This window comes from Pinus tabuliformis, chromosome 9, assembly GCF_031772625.1.
Source record: "Pinus tabuliformis cultivar Carrire ecotype Pingquan chromosome 9, CPIR1, whole genome shotgun sequence".
NCBI classification, from domain to species: domain Eukaryota; kingdom Viridiplantae; phylum Streptophyta; class Pinopsida; order Pinales; family Pinaceae; genus Pinus; species Pinus tabuliformis.
In genome coordinates, this window is record NC_142307.1 from 881831170 (window position 1) to 881839716 (window position 8547).

General features: G+C 34.1%; 1 pseudogene; it reads left to right on the forward strand.

The window, feature by feature from the left end:
* The first annotated feature begins 2692 nt into the window (after positions 1 to 2692).
* LOC149151600 (tubulin beta-2 chain pseudogene) lies at positions 2693 to 4011 on the forward strand (annotated as a pseudogene).
* Positions 4012 to 8547: the final 4536 nt, after the last annotated feature.

An 8547-nucleotide genomic window follows, 5' to 3' on the forward strand; every position in this document is an offset into this window, starting at 1 on the left:
TACTCCCACCTATTTCTTGTGTCAGGTAAGCATTTTGCACCTAAGTCTACTGTATTATTGTTTTCCCATAGCAAGGAAACTCTGTTGGCCTTTTTAATTTAAGAGAAGATTGACACTGGGACTGGAAATATATACCAGGTCAACCTATAATTTGTTCTTGATTCTAGTCGTTAAGCTTTCCAATAAACTGGGTTTTGGAATGAAATTTTCCTACCTGAGTTTCACTATTTTAGCAAATGATGTATTAGATTATTTTGAGGGAAGATTGCTTATTCAATTATTATAGGGCAAGTTTTTGCTTGGTTTCATTTCCTTGTGAAACTTTGTAGTCAGTCTTGTGCCTTTATAGTCAGTCTGCAATCGTTTGCATGGTTTGATATGTTTCTAATTAAGCTGAAAACTATTTAGGGTTGAATGTATGTTTGTTTTCTTCCTTTTAATGCCCTTTGACACCTACTTGGTTTGCATGATCTCTTGAGCAAAATAAGAATCAAATTCGATAAGGGGAATAGTTTAACTTATTGTTAATATCTCTTGTCTGTAGTTTAATGACTCAGTTATGAAATTTCCCATGTCTTTGTTTTGTGTGTCAGAACTACCAAGATATATTTACTGAACTGCTCGGCCTTACCAGATCGATGGGGGATGACGAACAAAGGATATTCGAAATAGAATATGATATTATTTGTGGGTGATCGATGAAGGCATTGTCACCCATACATTCTTAATGGCCGGGGGGAGGTTAGCTAGCCAAACATATCCTCGCTCTGGCCAAATCAAATAAGTATGATCCTTTTCCATTCATTCTTTCTATTCCTCGATTTGTTCTATGTGTATATATGCATGCAGCTATGCCCTCATTTTGTTTGGGATGCACGTTCTTCATTGGTGTATAGATCGGATGTTATTCATTCTTCATTGCTCGTAGGTGTAAGGTTGGTTTTTGGTGTTTGTTTATCGTCCTTCGTCTCCATCTGTGAATGAAGGTTTATGTTTTTGTTTTCTGGTGCAAAAATGGAAGGAAAGGATGGAAACGAAGGGAAGAAGCGAAAATTGGAGGATTCAAACACTCCTAAAATAATAGAAGAAGTTGCTGCCAAGATGGTTGGAAATTTAACGAAAGAGAAACTTTTCAATATTCTCTTAATTAGTTAAAAAAAATTACAGATCTGGATTTGACTTTAAAGAATCTCTTTGTTAGAGGGATTTGGTATGAAACTACCTTAGAGTCATTCAAATCAGTCTTTGTCGAGCATGGAGAAATTGTAGATGCAATTATCGTCACTGACAAGACCACTGGTAAGAACAATGGATATGGATTTATAACATATAAACATGTTGAATGTGCCTTGAGTGTATTGGAAGAACCCAACAAGATGATTGATGGTAGAAAAAGACATCTCGCAAGGGCATGAAGAAAAAGACACTTACAACTTTCACGATCTTTAGCACAACCATAAATACTAGTAGTCTAAGGCTCATTTGCAGGTGGCTCATAGCTTTCAAGAAGAGGTTGACCATAGTCCCGACATGTATGTACAACCAACTGGTTGAAAACAAAAGCATTATATTGGCTTTTAGAACATTGAAACATCAACAAAAATAATGGACCAATAGAAATATTCTAAAAGCTTAAAATATCATCTAATCTCAGAAAGTTGAAACACATTGATGAAATATTAAATTCAAAGAATTTGAATCCCAACCAAATGAGAGTGTACTAGCCATATACACTATAGCCAGGGTTTTTGATCGAATGGTCTCCTGTGGGCCGAAGGAAGTTTGCATATTGATGCTTAGTTTAGATGGAGCAGGTCAGATATTTCATTTCTATGCTCAACTCTGCTTTTTTTAAAGCTTGATGGAAGAAGTTAGTATATTGATGTATTGTGATGTTTATGGCTATGATTGTGTGTGAAGCTCAATCAAGTTTGGACACTCCTCTATTTTATATATTATATAATTATGTTTGTTTTTTTTTTTTTAAGTTAGATGGAAGAAGAGTGATTGTGATGTATTGTAATGCTTATTCACCAATATTGTGTGTGAAACTCAATTAAATTTGGACACTATGTATTGTAATGGTTGGATGGCTTCTGGATGGGCGCATGTATAGAGATACAATTGTAGGTTGAACTTGGTCAACTAAGTTGGTAATGCATAATGGATGATACACATATAGAGAAATTGGACTGAGCAAATAAGTGGTTCGTCTACTTCCCTATGGATGTTGCTACCTTAGCTGATGAGTAAACTGATTCTAGTGAAATTGAAACTACTGATGTCTATTAATGATCTGTGCAAGGAAAACTGGGACAATCAAAGGGGGATGGCTATGGAATGGGCAGAATGGTAAGAACAAACTTGAACGCGAGTAGTGGAATCAGGTTGGACTAGCTCTTTTACTTGAAGCGATGAAACGGGTATAACCCCGGTTTGAGGCAATGTGTTTCTCTGTCTATCTTATGAGAGACACTTATATACTACCTATTAGGACATATCAGTTATAGCCAAACCTAGAGCACACCCATCTCATAGTTCTAGATTAGCTTTTCTAGCTGGTATATGTAACTTCCCATTGCCTTGTTCTATCTCTTCTTTTTGTGTTGGTTTTTTGCGAATCCTTTGTTTTTCAATTGAGGTTTTATTCTAGGGTTTGGTCTTTCCGTGTTGAAAGTTTTAAATTGCGAAGATGCATGAGATCCAACACATTCAGGGTGGGCAATGTGGCAACCATATTAGTGCAAGTTTTGGGAAGTTGTCTATGATGAGCATGGGATCGATCCCACCAAAAGATACCAGGGCACTTCTGATCTACAACTCGAAAGGGTTAATTTTTACTACAATGAGGTGAGTTGTGGTAGATTTGTGCCCCATGCTATGCTCATGAATATTGAGCCTGATACCATGGACAACATGAGGATTGGGCCTTATGGCTAGGTTTTTAGGCCTGATAACTTTGTTTTTGGCCAGTCTGGGGTTGGAAATAACTGGGCTAGGGCCATTATACCAAAGGGGCCGAGCGATTTTTTGTTGGATGTCGTTAGGAAGGAGGTAGAAAATTGTGATCGTCTCTAAGGGTTTTGAAGTGTGTCATTCTTTAGGAGGAGGTACTGGATCTGTGATGGGAACCATTTTGATCTCCAAGATCATGGAGGAGTACCCTGATAGACCGATGCTTAGCTTCTCTGTTTTCCCTTCTCCCAAGGTGTCTGACACAATGGTGGAGCCTTACAATTCCATGCTCTTTGTGCATCAGCTAGTGGAGAATGCAAATGAGTGTATGGTACTTGACAATGAGGCCCCTTTATGACATCTGCTTCAGGACTCTCAAGCTCACAACTCCTAGCTTCAGTGATTTGAACCATCTGTTATGTAGAACAATGAGTGGAGTCACCTGTTGCCTGAGGTTTCCTGATTAGATTAACTTAGATCTATGGAAATTGACAATGAATTGAATCCCCTTCCCCAATCTTCACTTATTTATGGTGGGATTTTCCCCGTCGACTTCACGTGAGTCACAACAATATAAAGCCCTCACTATTCTGGAACTGACACAACAAATGTGGGATTACAAGAACATGATGTATGCTGAAGATCCATGTCACGGCAGGTACCTAACGGCATCTTCCATGTTTAGAAGCAAGATGAGAACTAAAGAGGTGGATGAACAGATGATGAATGTTCAAAACAAGAATTCCTCCTACTTTGTGGAGTTGATCCCCAACAATGTGAAATCCATTGCATGTGATATCCCTCCAAAAGGCATGTCCATGTCATCCACATTCATTGGGAACTCATCATCCATTTAGGAGAGTGAGCGAGTAGTTCATTGCCATATTTAGGAGGAAGGCCTTCTTGCATTGGTACACTGGTGAAGGCATGGATGAGATGGAATTCACTGAAGCAGAGAGAAACATGAATGATTTGGTGTCAGAATACATGCAATATCAGGATGCTAATGTAGAAGATGATTAATACTATGATGAAGAACTGGCTCAGGAAAGCTAGGGAAAAATATTACGTAATGCCATCGACAATCGCTAGTTGTTTCAATGCCTAATGGTTGTTTGTTTGTGGATTTCATTTCATTTCTTGTTCTTTCATGGTTTTCTTTGCTCAGGAAAGCTAGGGAAAAATATTACGTAATGCCATCGACAATCGCTAGTTGTTTCAATGCCTAATGGTTGTTTGTTTGTGGATTTCATTTCATTTCTTGTTCTTTCATGGTTTTCTTTGCTCTCATCGAAGGTTTTGGCATTGAATACATAAACTTTGTATAGAACTCCTACATTATTTCCTTGGTTTTGTTGATCATATTGAAATATTGAGAAGACGTAACCGCCAGCCAAAATTATATGTGAAATTCAATCATGCTTGGACACTCCTTTGCATTCTTTAACACTCCTTTGTATTATATTTTATAACATTATGGTGTTGAATGGCTTTGTAAGACTATAGTATGTTTCTAGGATTTGTAAACAAGAAAGACAACAATTCTCTACAAATTCAAACTAGGGGAGTACATGAGAACAATGCCCACTATAGGATTCAATATAGAGACTATAATGTTTAAGAACCTGAGTTTCATTGTTTGGGACATAGGGGGCCAAGATAAAATCTTCTACCTGTGGAGACAGTATATGGTCAATGTCCAGGTATATTCCAGAGCATTGTTTGGGAAATAGGGGGCCAAGATAAAATCTTCTATCTGTGGAGACAGTATATGGTCAATGCCCAGATATATTCCAGAGTTTTTATCAGTTATCATTGGAAGTTGGCTCCTGATTTCTCTTTTAAGAAGTTTGTTTCTTTAAGCCATGTCTGTATATGCTAGATTCATTTAGTAAATTCATGATATAGAATTATTGGATTTATTAGATAAATTTATGACATGATATTATTTGTTTAGGGGATTTTATAATGTGTATATGTTGGATTCATTTGTAAAATCTATGGTTTTTTATTGTTGGTGGGATTCACTAGATAAATTTATGTTTGTTTGTGGACATGAACTCTCATATTAATATATTCTCTATAGATATCATAATAAATATTATTTCAAATTCACTTAGAAAATCTCATATATTATATGATTGTAATTTTGTATATAGATGTTAAATTTTATATATACATAGATTCTTTTAATTTTTATTTTTTTTTATGTAGATTGTAGATTTTTTGTATCTAAGAGGTATAAAGTAAGTTAATAATCAACTATGCTTATATTCCCAAAATGTTCAAATTTTTTACAGTGATCTTTTTCATGATTCTTTTGTTCTATAGGGTACTATTATTTTAACTGCTTTTACTATTAAATTACAAGTTGTTGTTAAGCTATGTGCAAATAAGCACTCCAAGAATGAGAGTGGTTAGGTAAAAGGGTGTTTTCAAGAAGTGGAGAAAACTCTTAATGAATTCATAGTCCATCTTTACTGTTAGGTTGTGATTTTATCTTGTGGCTTTGTTATTTTCATGTCAATATTGTTCTTACTTATGCATTCATAATGAGATCAAGATGTTTTGCATATTTGTTTGTTCTTTGTTGCCAGTTGGAGCTCATCTGACTGTGGATTCTATTTGAGCCAATGTTGATTGCCATCTCTTATTTTCTTTTATCATAGAGTTTTTGTGGTGTATGCTAGAGTTTTAAATTGATTGTTTTACTTCAACTTTTGATGTATTTTCGTGTATGTTTTATTAGTTTGGATGTGTCTTATAACATTGACTTGAAATCAAAACCACACTGTTGAACAAGATTTTGTAACTCCAAGGAGGTTTATTCTTGGTGTGATAGGCTTGGAGTTCGTCTTGTTTTCTGGCATGATTTTGAATTATTATGAGTGGAAAGTGTCGTAAAATAACATGATTGTTTAACAAGAAGATGATATATGTTGGGATGCATTTATTGTGTTTCAACTTTAGTTTGTGGCTGCATATCCAAAATCCAATACATTTTTTGGTTGTTTGATTGTTTTATTTTTGGTTTTCTAAGTGGTTTGGGCCCTGAGATGATTGCATGCTTTGGCTCAAGAAAATGTGACCTTGGGGCATAAAAGTAGTAAGTGTGACTCAAGAAAAGGAAAGGATTTATATTTTCTGAAGAGAAACTTCTTTCGTGAGTTGTATTGTTGTTATTTTAGGTTTTGTTATTTCATGGACTTTATATAAATTTCAGCTTGATATGTGTACTAAATTGTATGCTTTTGGAGACTAATATAAGATTGTGCTTGTTGAGCAGTTTGAGTTTGGCTTCTCAACATTGCCTCTATTTCTATTTTTTTGTCCAATCATGGCTTTGATTCTTCCACTTCAAGCAAAAAATATGACAGTGATATCTAAGCCCAGAAAGGTAAAGAATAATTGTTGTTAGATGATTTCATGCCTCGCAACATCAACTTTAAAATCTTTCCAATATTTAGTGGTAGTCCTTATGTATTGCTTCTCACTGCAGTCATATACTTTTTCCTCTTGTAGTTCTGAAAGTTGAAGAAAATTCAAGGGCACATCATCATCATCATCATAATATCTTCTTAAAATACCCCTTCTCTAAAAAAATTTTACAACCCTAATATTCTGATAAAAGCTTTTGTGGGATCTCTTCCATTAAACCTTACTCCCATTCCGTAAAAGAACACATAGAAGGGTTTTTTTGGAAAGAAAGGGGGTTATCCTTTTTTTTATCTTTGTTTTTCCTTTCCTTATAAACTTGATTTTAGTGTCTTGTAGTTCTGTTTATGGAAATTCTTATAGGAGGGGTTCTAAATTTTAAACAATCAACATATGCATTCGAGAAACAATTGTAGTAGAAGAATCCCAAAAATAGTCAAAGAAGAGGGAAAACAAAACAAAATGACTTTCCATTGTTGTGCTTTTATTCTATTGAGATTATTTTGCTTCCTATCTAGATTTTCTTGTAGATCATTGCAATCTTATTGTCATTCATGTAACTGATTCTGTAGAAATAATTATTCTTCTTGTAGCAAATTGACAAGAAGTAAAATGGCATGTAGGCATGGTTGAGAAAAAAGGGTAGTGAAAATGAAATGGATCAACACTGAGAATATAATCATAACCTTTAGTCATGTATTTTCTTTAGTTGTCCTTTCACTTTACTTAATGAACTCTTTAGTTAAACTCTATTTTTTCTTGTTTATCCTTGATTGGTGATGTGACATTGTCTCATATTTTGGATGAATATTGTTGATTGTCTCATAAGACTCTGGTATCTCTACCAATTATGAGAACATTTATATAATTTATTCATGTCACTTCTTATGTGTAAGACGTGAGCCCCATAGTTAATAATGGTGTGATTTCTACTATGTACAATGTTTCATTTTATATGTTGAAGTTGCTACATGACCACTTGTAGGGGTTCCTATGGGGGTACAAGGTACCATGTAGAAGCTGAGATACTCCAAAATTTCATTTTTTGTTAAGTATAAGTCATGCCTATAGGATATTCTATTTAAAATTTGAAGGCTTGGTTATGAAAATTTCAATGACTTGTAGCTTTTCCTCAATCCTATAGCCTCCCTATAGAACTACACTGAATTTGCAAAGTTTTCTTGTTGGTGAACAATTAGATGGAAAATTTTCTTGAGTGGATAGGGTTTAGTGAAAAGTTATTAAAAATGAACAAGGATGAATATGGAATGGAAAGAAAATAGAATGAGATGGAAGTGAAAATGAAAACTATTAATGATGAGATAGCTATGGTAATGTATGGAATGGAATGGTTTTGCTACAAAGTGAAAATAAGTGCTTTGATGTCCTTGCAATGTTTTTTTTTTTAATTTCTTTATATCCTTGTACTTTATACTAATATGATTTATGCTTCTCTATTTCAAGTTTGTCCTATGGTAGGTTCTTCAATTACTTATAATTTCTTAACAGATAAATTATAAACTATGCATGTCATTTGGAACTTATGAACTATTGTGCATCATTTATGTTAGTATAATATGTTAAGTGCTAAAGAAATTGTAGTATTAATTAATTAATTTATTATGGAGTGTAGGTGTTAATTTTTTTTGTGTATCCTAGTGTGCACTATTGATATTAGCCAAACTTTTGTACTTACAATTTTAACATATGTTTATTGGTTACATTTCAGGATCATTGTTATTGATTGTCGTATTTTGACATATTGAATTAATTAATAATGAGAAGCACTCCCAATTAATTTTCTAGACCCCATAGCTAGTAGGATTCAAGCATGTAGCTCATTAGTCATAATTGCCATGAATATTCATTTTTTCTACTTTTTGGCATGCAAATCAGGGACAAGAGATTTAAATGATTCACAAGGTGAGAAATCAATATTTGATGTAATTGCAGATTTTAGGTTTGATAATTATAGATCATTTATAGGTTATAAATGTCTTCAAAGTTTCACTTCTAATGGAGTATTCAACTAAACATATTGAGTATCTTATACTTAATTATTTTTCCTTCCACCCACTTTTCATAACTTCCATAACCATTAGGTAAGGACCTACAAGTTCCATGCTATTTTGTTTGTTTAGTAACATATTTTCCAAG